Raw genomic sequence first — 14608 nt, forward strand, 5'->3', positions numbered from 1 at the left:
CACGTTAGGATGATACATTGAGGACAGCCTTACGAAGTGTATTTGTGAAGAATTAGACTAGGTAACTTAAAGGACATTTCTGCTGACATATTAGAAACAAAAGTTTGGTGCAAGGGAAATTGTGTTCTAAGGTCCAGCTTCAATAGATAAAAAAGAAAAATCTGGCAACTGCCTTTTATACAAAATTTTACCTCCCTAAGCGAGCAGCATTCTGTTTTCAGGCCATTGCCATATTGAGTATTCTTGAAATAAAGGAACAGATAATAAAAATAGCTTCATTACTTAACAGTGCTTCTTACGGAATAGATGCTATAGATAAAAGTGCCCTTTTAGTCCTTCCGTAAAAATCAGAAATATTTGTCATTTCCTGAGTAGGGTGTAATCTTGTGAATTTCTTTAATTGTTCAGGAAACTGCAGTTATTAGTGATCTCATGATCTTTTCATTTCTGAAAAAGAGTTTCTTTTAAAACCTTCCCTGTGCAAATAAAATGAGTGCAAGCACTATTTTAATGTCTTTATTACTAAAGATAGACCTTTTTGCTCTAGAAATTTCCCTAAACATATGCCTACCCCAGCCCCCCACCCCTCTACCATTTTGGGGCCTGTTGTATATTACCCAGCTTAAAATACTGTAAGAGACGTGTTCAAAGTTGAGCATACACCCTTTGTCCTGAGCTGAGTAGTGGGAAAAGTTGGTTTCCTTGTGGCCATATTTTTCTTGACTTTATTTGGCAGATTGTTGTTTCTAAAAGATCTGCAAGCAGCAGTGATTGCTCAGAGTGTTCTTATGCTGTTTCTTTGGAAGGAATGATGCTAAAGCTGAAACTCCAGTACTTTGGCCACACATGCGAAGAGTTGACTCATTGGAAAAGACTGATGCTGGGAGGAATTGGGGGCAGGAGGAGAAGGGGATGACAGAGGATGAGATGGCTGGATGGCATCACTGACTCGATGGACGTGAGTCTGGGTGAACTCCAGGAGTTGGTGATGGACAGGGAGGCCTCACGTGCTGCGATTCATGGGATCGCAGAGAGTCGGACACGACTGAGTGACTGAACTGAACTGAACTGATGGGAAAGGTTTCCATATACATGTGTGCCTACCTTTGGGTCAGTAGAGTACATTGCCTCCAGCTTGAACAGTTTTTACAGCATGCGTCAAGAGAAACACAGAAAGCTCTTCTATGCTTTCGGCATGCACTAAATTGACTGATGTCTTTTTTCAGTGTCCAGAACCTAGCACAGAGGATCCTGCCAGCCCCCATTACAAGACGAACCTTGTGTGACTGTCATCTGTCTTGGCTTGTCGTCTGAAGAGTTACTGCTCAAGAGAGAAAATATGGTTATCTCAAATGCTGTTTCTTGGGTTGGTAGTGAGCTCACAGTGTTGAGTAGGATTCTGAGGCTGTATGCAGGGGCAGTGGGCAGTAACTGCCACAGGTAGCAGAGTAGAAAGGCTCCTTGCCAAGATTCTTCCTCTCGGGCTTATTTCTCATTCTTGGAGCTGAGACTGGCATCTTTATTTTTTATTATAGACAGAATGATGGATTGTTGGCACCTGACACTGAAGGGTTTAGTAGAGTGTGTGTGTGTGTGTGTGTGTGTGTGTGTGTGTGCAACGAACATTTGAAATTGGATGGAGAAAAATGTGTGGATTTTATAGATTTTGCCCCAGTGACTTCAAATAAGGGTGACTCACTCATGAAACAGTGGCCTGAGGCATGTATACACTGGTCTCTAGACTTCATCCAGCCCCCTTCCTGCTGTCCACCGTCTCTCCCTGGCTCCTTGCAGCCTGCTGATTGGTGAGGACACTGGTGAGTGGTGATTTTGTGGTTCACTTTGTCCCTACACTTCATCCCTTATTTGTGACTGTTTTCCTTTGACCTTGACTGCTTCTCCATAATAGGATTTACCTTCTAGCTTCAGGACCTACTGTGAGTGGGGTGAGATGAGCTGGCTTGACCATGGTGATGCATTTGAGGAGGAAAGTCCTGATGGCTTTTAAATCAGAGCTTTTAGGAGGTTTCTGTGTTCTCTTAGAATTGCACAAAGCCCACAGAATTATTTTACAACCAGAAAAAGATACCTTTGCCACCTGCTAGTCTCTCACAGAACATAATCCTATTAGAGTGTGTGTATGTGTGTATGTGAGTGAGTTAGGGAACAGGAGATGCTCTGTCTCCAGCTCCAGCAAATGGTGGGATGATAATTATATGTGTTAAAATAACACTTTGAATAGTCTTGATATTAATTGCAAAAATGAATATCCTGTATAGAATGCCATTCCCCATTTCTATTTATTTCCATGTGAAACTTTCCTCAGGTAATTTTAAACTGTCATGGTTAACAGTATCTGAACTCGTTCATTATATTCTGGGCATATTTTTGACCTGCTTCCCATGCAAGCTATCAGATTGTGAGCAATAGGAAAAGGCTGGTCATGGTGTTGCCAGCCTTGCACTTGTAACAGAACATAATTAGAAATAATGAATGGAATAATACATCATTATTCACAAGAAATGTCATGTAATTAACTCAGATAATGCAAAATATATCCTAATTTCCATTTGGAATGAAAATAGATTTGTTAGAACATCAGTAGGCAGTTTAATGTTTATCCTATATTTTCATACACATATCAAAACTGTTAAAATCTATTGAATGAATATACATGGATTTTCCACAACACAATAAGTCAAGATGGCTTTCTTTTGCTAATAGAGTCTTATGTGTATGCCTTGTTTATTATATATACATAATTTATATATATGTTCCAGTCTTAGAATTAGCATAATTAATTTATATTTATTGCAAATTAATGATCTAATTTATTTACTTAGCTCCCATTTCCTTTCTCAAACTAATAGACTGAAAAAATAACTATAAATTTGCAAATGGCTCTTGGGCACAAATCCTAAATTGGCCTTATCCTCAGAACTCTCTGTAATAGTAGGTATCTGAACTAGTTTTGCCATCTAAATTGTTTTCCTGAGATTTCTGTTCCAGGCTTTAAATATGCCTTGAGTCTTGGCTTGGTTTAGATGGACCCACAGCTGGGGATCGGGTATATGGCTGGATATGTCTTAGGCAGAGGAATTATTTTTAGATACAGCAATTAATATGACACACAGCAGTGACCAATGCCCTAATGTCAGTGTAATTCCTGGAAGTTCTCTGCTCTGTCACAGCATCATCCTGTTAATTTCTGCTCTGTGGGAAGATCTGGAGAGACCCAGGGGAAGAGGCAAAGAAGTGTGAGCAGCTCCCAGGAGGCAGTATGGACAGAACTGTTATAATATTTTAATAACAGGAGTGGGCATGCCAGTGTATGCACTCAGTTACAGCCCTGGTTTTAGAAATGAACACTGACAGGAGGAAGCTTCGTTTACATCCTATGGCTCAAGCCTGGTATTTGCTCTTAAACACCATGGAGACTGGCATATAATAGCAGAGTCACCAATGAATTAAAAACAACAAAATTCTTTCTTTGTTTTAAATGGCTGGCTTCCTCACAGTGGAATGGTAACTGCCTAACGCCATTACAGGGGAAAACTTAAGTGTAGCAGGAAAGGATTGAGGCAGTGGTTTCTTGGTCTGTCTGTCTCATGTGTGTGACTGTGGTAGGGATGAAGAGTATGTATATACATGAATTCAACTTGCTTATATCTTTTATGGAAAATAATGTCACAGAAATAAATTAATTGAAAGACGTTTCTGTTGTTGGCACTCAGTCACGTCCGACTCTTTGCCAACCCCGTGGACTGCAGCATGCCAGGCTTCTCTGTCCTTCACCATCTCCCAGAGTTTGCTCAAACTCATGTCCCTTGTGTCGTTGATGCCATCCAACCATCTCATCCTCTGTCACGCCCCTTCTCCTCCTGCCCTCAGTTTTTCCCAGCATCATGGTTTTTTCCCTAATGAGTCAGCTCTTCGCATCAGGTGGCCAGAGTATTGGAGCTTTGATGCTGAAATTGAAAGAAGCGAATTAAATAATATTTTATGATGAGCGATGCATTGTTGAGGTCACTATTTTGTTCTATCCCCTCTGACCGGTTGGAATGGGAAGACAGGGTCTCAGGCCAGTGTTGGCCGTACTTCATGGGAGTCAAGACTTCACCCAAAACTCTGGATCCTCATTCTGTTGCTCTTTCTCCCACTTCTAGTTGCTGTCCTATGTGCTCCAAACCGTTTTCTTCCATTGGTTAGGTGTTTTGAGGCGTTCATTTCCCTGGAGTCCTAAACATCCCCCTTATTCCTGTTTTCCAGTGCTATATTACAGTCAGTCTACACTCTGTCATTCACAATGTTTGCTGCCATTTTGGTGTCTTTGTTGTTTGGTTGCAATCGTCATCATTTAGGAATAAGACTAACTTTGAGGACTTCTGAAAAGCCTGTGTGGCTTAAGCGTGACTCTGCAGTGCTGTGAGTGCAGGGCCGAACACCTTGCTTGGCAAGCAGCGTAATTCACTCCCAGGTAAGATGAGCCCAGGAAGAGTGACATTCAGCTGGTTCTCTACATTTTCTCTTTTCTAATAGGTTTCAAAATGGCTGTAGTTACCAAGAGATCTTTTCATCTTTGAGATTTATTTCCAGTTCAAGAGATTTGTTGAAACTAAGAATTGTCTGTTGAGTGCTAATACTTTAACAGTAAACCATGGATCCCCTTCCATTTACCAAAGATGATTGCTTTCAAATTTATTAAATAAGATGTGTCAAGATAAAATGAATCAACAGAAATTACATTAAATTCTGAAGCATGTTTCTCATGCCGACATCTATTAATATGATACTAGTTAGTATTTTCTGTTCTGTTTAGGGGCCGAATGACTCCTAGAAGCTTTTAAGTCATGGAGCTATAGCTGCAATAATGAAATTGAAATTCAGGGCTGGAACAGACAATGAGTGGGACTTTTCATATTGCCCTGGAGTATGAACCTAAACAGAAAGGTTGACATCATTTCTGGTGAGATACCCATGTGTGAGAGAGAGCCACTCTCATGGCAGCAGCAGACCCAGACGCACCTGTTGAATCCCACCTCCATGCTCACAAACCTTGTAAGGGGAGAAGTGGTCAGGGGAAGTAGAGAGCAACGAAGAATGCTGAGAGGCTGTCCTCTAAACTCTTTTCTAGAGTGATTATTCCTACCCCTCCTCCACCCCCCACCAAGTGTCATGTGCTCAAAGCCCTGAGCTGGGGCTTGTTTCATCCTTGATGAAAGGATGCTGGTGTCTTGTTCCTTGGAGTGATGCTGGCTGAGCAGAACCTGCAGGCTGTGTTGACACTGCTATCCACACAGTGGGGGCACAGTGCAAGCACAGGCTCTTTAGGGCCATAGGAGGCTTCCCCTTTGCCCTACAGAGATTAGGATTGCACCCAAACATAGGCCAGTGCTTGCTTCTCATCTGCCTATTTCTGAGTAGTGGGTAAGGAAATCGGGAGAGGCTTTTTGCAGGGCAAGGAGAATAATTTTCTTGAGAAGAAGATGGGAGCAACTTTTCTAGTCCATCCCAATTTCCCACAGCCCCTGGAAGAAACACACAGATACCTCCCCTGGTTCTTATAAACCCCATGAATATCAGCAGTAGGTGCCACAAGGCTGGTCAGGTAGATTTGTTGTTCCAACTGAGGCACTGGCCTGTGGAGAAAGTGATTGGATCATAAACCTCTGGCAAAGTTATAAAGGGAGACATGACCATCATTTTGTGAGTGGGTTCTCAGAAGCAGATAGAGTGAAGGTGGAACTTGAAGACCTTCAAATCTATGAATTCTGAAACATGCAGAGACCACCATATTTGCAGAAACTCTTGGCAGATGGACCTGGAATGGGGCCAGGGAAACCTGCCCTTCACCTACTGACACAGAACTCTGCCTCCAATCCGAGTAGTTGTCAGGAGTTGGGGAGAAGTTGGTAGAGAGCTCTAACTGCTCAAGGTTCCATCTCAAATGTGTGTTAGACAGGACTGGAAATTTTAATCTGAGATTGGATTGTTGAACACATGTTGTACACAAGCGTCATCTCGGGATGGTCCTCCTCTTTAAGGTTTCAGTACCACATTTACTTTTTTTCTTTGTGGCATTAATCATATTTGAACTTACTATATAACTCCTTTGTGTCTCAGGCTGACCAGAATGCAAGCTCTGTGAAAGTCAGAATTGCTGTGAGGGTGGGAATTCATGACTGCCTCCCCATGTGCCTGGCATGTGACAGACAACCAGTAAATATTTGTTCAATGAGTAACTATGGTTGACTATCTGAAATTTTTAGCTTTAAAACCTAAAAAAGACAAGGGTCCTCACTTAGCAAATAGAATAATGTGATAAATTTTTACACCTGGCAATTCAGTATGGTGGTTAGGAGTATCCGCTTGAATTTTTACACATCTCCACACATGCACACACTCACATGTGGATGCATAGTTGAAATTTATTGTTCCAAAGTGCATGGCTTTGAGAGAGAGGACTAACAGGTGGTTTCAGAATGAAAAAAAAAAAAAATACCTTCCGTTTGTCCATCCCAGCACAGTGGCTAAAGATTTCTGTGTAGATTCCAGCCAGGCCAGTGAAACCAGCCTTTCTTGGCTCAGCCCTGTATCAGAGATGATATTTAATATTCTCCTAAATGTCACAAATTAAACAGGGTTTGGTATCTCAGCAGATGATGAACTTCAGTTTCCCAAGATTTTATTTTTCACCATCTTGCCTTCCTCAGGGAGTCTAGGGCAAGTGCGTATGCAATTTCTTCAGTCCTTCAATCAATTTTTATGGCCCCTTCTTGGCTTCTCACACATACAGGTTCTCTTACATATATGCTTATTTATACATCTTTGTTTCTAATGAATTCCTTTGATAAAGCCTTTTTTAGATTTATTGTTATTTATACAGCAACCAGGGCATCACTGAGGCAGTTTGTCTACTTGGTTACTTCCTGAAAGTGTTTAGAAAATGACTTAAGTTGGCTAATAAAGTGTAGTGAGTTAGTAAGATTAAGTGCTTTAAAAATAAGAGCAAACAAGCAAGAGTCAAAAAGAAAATAAGGAAAATAAGATAGAGCCAAAAGTGAAAGTAGGGCATGAAATAGATACCAAATGTCCATAAAGTTGTCAGAGATGGGTTACAGAGTTGGCCCTGAACTCTCTGGCACCAACCTAAGGAAGGAGAGAGAGATGCTCTCCTTGAGGTAGAAATAGGCTGATTGTTCAGGAAGTGCAGAAACGTGACCAACAACAGGGATAAGATGTAGTTTCTGTGGCTCTTTCCTTACGGAAGTGATGCCAGAACTTGTAATGGAGAGCATCCTCAGCACATCCTTACAGTGCCGCTTGCCATCTCCACCACCCCTGCCCACGTGTGCCTGGACCTGGCATGACCACTTCTCTACTTCCTCATTTACACCTCCCAACCACTTCCCTCCTCTGCCCTTCAACCTAACATCACACAGCACCTGGCATGGGCTCCTTAACATAGATATTAGACCACATTATTCCCTGGCTGTAAGATTTTCAGTGGCTGTTTCTTTCAATTAGAATAGCATCTCGAGTCTTCACTTGGGCCTCCTGGGTTTCTGGCCGTTGCCTCAGTGAGCTGTTTCAGCCACTGGGCTTTTGCACCAGCCTTGTCTTCACCAGGAATGAGCTTCCCTCTGACCCTCTCATGCGTGCCTCTCTGGTTCTCATCTGCTCTGCTCCAGTCCCCATGTCGTCACCTCCTCACAGAGGCCTTCCCTGACCCCACTACAGAACTCAAACCATGGAAAGCAATAATCAGTGATGATTAAAGACGGTCTCTTCCTGTCCCGTGACCAGCATCATTGAACATACAGGGAGGAAAAAGACTCTACCTGATAGTGGGTCTAATATTTTGTGTACCCTCTTCCAGTGCAGAGCCATTTATACTTGTTGAAACTGCCAGTGAATTTGGGACAGGGAGTTGGAGAACTGGTTTTTAGTCCGATCTGGGGATTCTAGTCAAGTGAGTTCATCTTTTTTTTTTTTTTCCCCTAATCTAAAAATAAAGATAGCTTCCTGGACTAAATCAAGATGATGTGTAAGTCAGAAGAATGAATGGATTTGGCTGTGAAAGCATGGCATAATAATGCCACTTTTTTCTTTGTCATTATCCTGACACTTTGAGGCTAACCAAGGGCTTGGGATTGGATAAGGGGCGCCATTTAATTGTGGCCCAAAGTTCATAAAACTGAAGCTTAAACCAAATTAATTTCTGGATTTCTATGTGAATATCACATAACAATTGGAATAACCCCAAGCCCACTTTTAAACTACTCAATTAAGAATGGTATTAAAATAATACCCAGGATTTAAAATAAACCTGCAAAATGATGAGAATTTGACATTTTATGAGCCTTTTTATTTTTTTTCCCTGTAAGATGTGTTTAAAAAAATTATTTTCTACTGTCTTTAGTGCCTGGGAAGAATATGTAAGTGAGCAATCCTGGGGTTCATTCATGGCTGAGAGTTGCTTTGCCACGGTGATTGCTGAATCTTCCCGGGGTTTAGATTAGTCTAAACCAGGGGTCTGGGTGCTCCACTCTCATTAATTGTAATGGGAGTTACTGTGTACATCTCTCTCCTTCACACGCAGCACTGAAAAATGACCCCCTCATATCACCTTTGTGTCTTGCTCTTTGAACTAATTTTAATGGTTTTTTTTTTTTTTTTAAAGTGAAACATCTCTGTACAAGCCTCAGGGCAATAAGATTGCTACCAATTTGGTGATAAGCAATAGTCCTTCGTTTTGCAGTGTTCAACCTATACATGCTGGAGTGATTTGGGCCCAGAACTGACTGACTCACTTTATTTCCAATGAAACTACTCTTTGCCCCCTTTTCTTTCTTTTCTTCATGTCTTTTTTTCCTTTTTACATCTCAGTGTCCTGAATATAATAATAAGTACACAGTAGGTATTCAGCACTCATGGAGCTCTGAAACTACTAAAATGTTACTGAGAAAAGAGGTTAACCTATATTCAAAGCATTCAGTATTCTCATTGCAGTCTTTTAGTAACCAGCTAATGAATTGCCTGGCTAAATAAATGTTTTGTTTAAATTATGTCTCTGTAAAAAGCAATCTAGTTTATATCAGGTGTAACAGATTTTTAAATCTTGCATTTATTTTTTCTAATTGTAAGAATATCTTTCCATTATAGAAAATAAAAACTATCCATAATCTCATTACCCAGAAACTACCTCTTCCAAAATTGCAGTTTATTTCTATCTAATTTTTTTCCTATTTTTTGTGTTTCTTTAGGAAAGATAAATATTTTATAACCTGATTTTTAAGCTACTATTGACATTTTCTGATGTTTTAATAACACTGAGATTTTTATTAATGAGTTTCTAGTGTACCATATGGATCTACTATAATATTCACTATTCAAACCACATGTAAGGAATATTTTAGTGAAAGGTCTTTGGTCACATTCCTGATAAATTTCTTAAACTGGAATCATTTGATAAAATGTTATGCAGTATTTAAGCTGACAAATATCCCCAAATTTGTTTTTTACCAGCAACACATGAAAATATACATCTCATGATAGTCTCTTCAACTTTGAAAGTTTAAGATGTAGGGGCTTCTCTTAACCTTTGCCAATGTGATAGATTTTACACGTCATTGTTTTCCATTTAAATTACTTAATTGATAATATGATGAACTTTTCAGTGTGTTTATGAATTATTTTTAATGACTTAATTATTAGTGTCCTATTTGTGTATTTATTAAAACTCAGCTTCTAGGAATTAGCCCTCTCCCTGTTTTATTTGTTGCAAATATAATTCCTACTTTGACTCATCCTCTTCAGTTGCTTATGATAATTACATACAGAAATTTCAGTTTTGTTGTAGTTAAGCTTGTCAACTTTATCATTTGTGAGGTTTTCCAGTTCTTTTAAGCTTACAAAGCATTTCTATGCAGAGATCAGTTAAATATTTATTTTCTGCATTTAAAAAAAATATTCTTTTTCTTTTTTAGTCTACTAACACCAAGAATTTCATAGTACTTCATAGGCATGCTTTAAAAATTTACTTTATCTTCCTGGCAGCCCTTTGAAGGAGGTAGAGATTGCTATTCCCAAGTTATCAGTGAAGAGACTGGGGGTGGGGCACTGCATCAGATAGCCTGTTTCCAGAAGCAGACCTGTGCTTTTTCATTCTATAAAAAACAATACGAACGGTCCCTGACTGAAGATGGTTCAGCTTATGAGTTTTGGGCTTTAATATGGTACAAAAGTGATACACATTCAGTAGAAACCGTATTTAGAATTCTCAATGTGGTCTTTTCCCAGACTAACAAAACGCTCTATCATGTTGCTGGGTGCTGGCAGCCACCACAGCTCCCAGTCAGCCACACAGTCAGAAGGATTAGCAACCGATACTCTTCAACCCAGACCATCATTCCTTTTTTCACTTTCAGTTCACTATTCAATAAATTACATGAGATAGTCAACACTTTATTATAAAGTAGGCTTTGAGTTAGATGATTTTTCCTAAATGTAGGATTTCATCAAGGTCCTTCATGAGAGTTTGACAAAACTGTAAAATATTGCCACTCTGCAAAGCAATATTTTTGTTTGTTTTGGAAAATATGCTTATCATAAAATATTGTTTATGTTGCCATGATGTGGATTTATTGTTTGAATCATTAGATAGTATTTTCTCAGTTCTAATTTCTACTTAAATATCAATAGATAGAATCCACATGAACACAAGCTCTTTGGTGTTATCAATCTTTTCACCAGTTTTACGGGGTATGAAGACTGAAAGTTTTGTGGAGGGCTCCTCAGCAGCCACTCCTTTGCCTCAGCTCCAGTTTCTCCTATTGTCCTCAGTATTGCTGCTTTAATTTCACAAAGCTCATCTCCTAAGGGCATAGGTGATTTGGAACACAGAAATAGTAGCCATAGGGCTGAGGGAGTGTAAGCTTTACCTCATGCCTTTGTGTGAATCCTAGCTCAGGTCCCCATGGGTAGGATTCTTAACCCAGAAGTTATTTCAGCTGTCTTCGCTTTAGTTATCTCATGCTTAAGGTGGGGTAATGGCATCTGCCTCATGGGGTTGCTCTGAACATCACGTGAGCTAACATAGGTAATATGCTTAAATGGTCCATTGAACATATATGTGTGTGTGCGCAGTCGTGTCCAACTCTTTGCTACCCCATGGACGGTATAGCCTGCCAGGCTCCTATGCCCATGGAATTTTCCAAGCAAGAATTCTGGAGTGAGTTTGCCATTTCCTACTCTAGCCCTGGACTGTGTGAAGGGTCAGATATTAGCTATTTTGTTAGGTTTCTAAGGAGTTACCAGAGTTCTAGAAGACTGAAATGTGACGTACTATTCCACAGGGTTCTTAAAGTTTTCCTTTTCCTCTTTCTGAATATCATTAAAGCCTGAACCTCCCTTTCTAGTCTATTTTCCTTAGCAGGACAGGGTCTATAAAAGTGGACTTTTTTTCTTAATTGTGTGGTTAGTTCCTTTTGGGGTGGGGTTGCTACCAGAATGCCTTTTCTTCCTGCAAATCCATAAGTACTAAAGCTATCACCCTCCTCCCCCACGGAATTCCCTTGGTTGTTTGTGATTCACATCCTGTAAACATATAGATTTTCCTTCCTCTCTTGGCCACCATATCAAGTATTGCTGTTTCTACTTGGTACCTATAAACAGGGACAGGACCTCCTGTGCATGCAGGAGGCTCTGCAGCCTTCCTGCCTGCTGTAATCAAAGCTGCCTCCCACTCCAGAGCACACGGTTGTCTTTCTCTATGGCTCTAACTCACACTAGAATCATAGTACCTTTGCCTAATAACATGTTTCTCAAGCCACAGTCCTGTGCTCCGAGGACAGGGTTTTTTCTCCAGGCACCAGTGGTTGATCTGTTCATCTGTAGCACCCACTCTCTCGTCCACCTTGTTTTATCTTCTCTTCAGTCATCCCCAGTTCCTTCTGGGGGATGTGGCAACAGCTGCATTCCTGCCAGGCGGCCTCTGTTCATATGCCCTTCTGTCAGATTAAGGCTGGTCTTCCCACAAGGGACTCCTCATGGAAACACCAAAGACTAGTGTCAATGCAGGAGGCAGAGGGAGACTCCTCAGGGTCTACTGATGCCTGTGGCATCTCTGGGTGTCTGTCCAAATGCATCCAGATGGTCTCCTTTTCCACTGAGGGATTGAGGAAGATTCCCCTCTCACTGGCTTCCAGCGACATAACTGACTCTAGAAATAAAATGTCTGTGATAAAGACTGGAGGATATTTAAACTCCAAAGAGAATCTTAGCTATTCTAAACTGAACACATTTGTCTTTTTCTTCTTTTTTATTGTGCTAGGAAAATCATTTTGTGAATTAAATATTTTGGACTTCACTTATTTGAACCATACTTTCTGCCAATAGAGATAGGAGCTGACTTACAAGAACAGTTGCAGCATAATAGATTTATTTTGATAGTAAGTGAGAAATTGGGGCAGCAGGGAAATATTTGGGAATGTAATTTTCAAAATAAAAATGAATGAGGATTTTAAAATTTTAAACTTAAAGTTGGGGGAAAAAAAACCAATTTCATGATCACCTATTTCTCTCTAATGAAAATTCATGAACTTTGCCTTCTTGGTAACACCCACAGTGTTTCTCAGCATTGAGACTTTCCCTTTTCCCAAACCATCCAACAGAAACATGCTGTAGCCATAAAGACACTTTACTCCTATAATGCAGCCTGTCTCTCCCAAGAATAACCTATAAAACCATACCCACCATTGCTGCAGAAAATCCAAATCAATTCAGTGATAACAACATACTTTCCTTGCTCGCATTTTCTTCTTTCCTCATGATACATGATCAAGTCGAGGTCAATTCATTGCAATTGGTTATTAAATCCTCTTAATATCTCCTAATCTATAAGATGTCCCTACCTCCTCCCTTGGTTCTTGATGTCATTAAATCATTTAAAGACTGCAGGCCAGTTGTCCCATGTAATATTTTACTTTCTTGATCCATCTGATAATTTTCTCATCATTCAGATGAGGTCAAACATTTCTGGCAAGGACACCAAATGGGTGATGTTTCCTATTTACCACTGTATCATACCTGGGCACATCATATCTGGCCAGTTGAATTACTTACTGTTGGTACCGCCATACTTGACCGCTTGGGTAGATGATGACTCTCATATGGTAAAAAACCAAAACAAAACACATCTTTAAAGTTCTTAATATTTAGTGGGATAATGGTGCAGACTACCACTAAAATAAAAAGATAGAGCTGAATTTATGTAAGGAAGAGCTGTACTAGTTAACTACAGTCTCTCTGAGCTGATTAAACTAGGGAGTGTGGAGTGAGGGATTGGTAGATTTTTATAGCTGTAAGTGGATTGATAAGGTATTTGGAAGCATGTTTACTTAAGTGAGAGAGAAGTTGAGTTGATTAGTTGGTACTTGGAGGTATGTGAGTCTGTTTTTGAGTGTCTGACTTCCATCAACCAAAGCCTGTAACTGGTTGACTATCAAAAGAGGGTCATTTGAATAGGCTTCAGTCTGATTCTTGAAGCTGCTTGTTACCATGGCTACAAAACAAGCTGTTTTTTCCTAGGCTTATGGCAACATGAACTCAAATCTGAATATCTTTTCCCAATAATTTTCTTTTAGTAATTTAGTTTTAGCATTCATAGATAATCTTCGTGTGAGCCATAATATGGGACTTAACAAGGTGTTGACTATCTAATTCTATCATTTTTTATACATTTATTTTCTAGCATTTTTATTGGGAAGGTCCCCTGGAAAAGGGAACAGGCTACCCACTCCAGTATTCTGGAGAATGCCATGGACTGTCTAGTTCAAGGGGTCGCAAAGAGTCAGACATGACTGAGCAACTTTCAGATAGGTGTACATAGCATTTTTCTGCAAGGAAGAACTTGACTCTTTTTGTTTTGCTTTGTTTTTTTTTTTACCTTTGTCTCTGCTCACCTAGTCAACTCAAGTTTTTTAAAATTTAAGATGTTATAATCCATAGTTTATATGATTTCAATGTACAAATTAACTCCATTTTGCAGCAGATACCCCCGATACAATTTCTTGTACCCTTTTAACATACCTCATTCAGTCTTTGAGCAATTCCTTATTTTCTGGCACAAAATGTTTCAAGTTCATATTATACTTTCCCTGCTCCAGACCTGGAATTAGCAGTTTCCAAGCACTGTAGCTCATTTCAGTAGAAAATGATATTTGGAAACTAAGATCTCGATGCTGAATGTGCTCACTGTTACTGGGATGATGTTGTTTGTAGGCCCTTTTTATGGAAAGGATTAGAAAATATGTATGTGTATATGTATATAATCTAAATTATGGGTTCATACTGATATCATCTTTAAAATCCAGCACTATGGGGGGAGATCCATTCTCACATTCTTCTATTTCATATTTGTATCCCTCTTTCTTTCTTTCTTTACAATCCCACAGTACACTCAAAATAATTTCAGTTACAACACCAACATTTGTAAACTTCTGAAAATAAGATGAGTGGTCTGAGTTGAAAGTATCTTCAGAGATACCTTAGATTTTGTTCTAGTTACAGCTTGAATGGCTCAAAACACATGAAGAAATGCTAGTTT

General features: G+C 39.8%; 1 protein-coding gene across 9 annotated transcripts in view; it reads left to right on the forward strand.

Moving 5' to 3' along the window:
• Positions 1-14608, forward strand: part of FHIT (fragile histidine triad diadenosine triphosphatase) — a 1527031-nt gene that overhangs the window by 716215 nt on the left and 796208 nt on the right. The gene's annotated exons all lie outside the window — the stretch shown is intronic.

This window comes from Bos indicus, chromosome 22 (assembly GCF_029378745.1).
Source record: "Bos indicus isolate NIAB-ARS_2022 breed Sahiwal x Tharparkar chromosome 22, NIAB-ARS_B.indTharparkar_mat_pri_1.0, whole genome shotgun sequence".
Classification (NCBI taxonomy): domain Eukaryota; kingdom Metazoa; phylum Chordata; class Mammalia; order Artiodactyla; family Bovidae; genus Bos; species Bos indicus.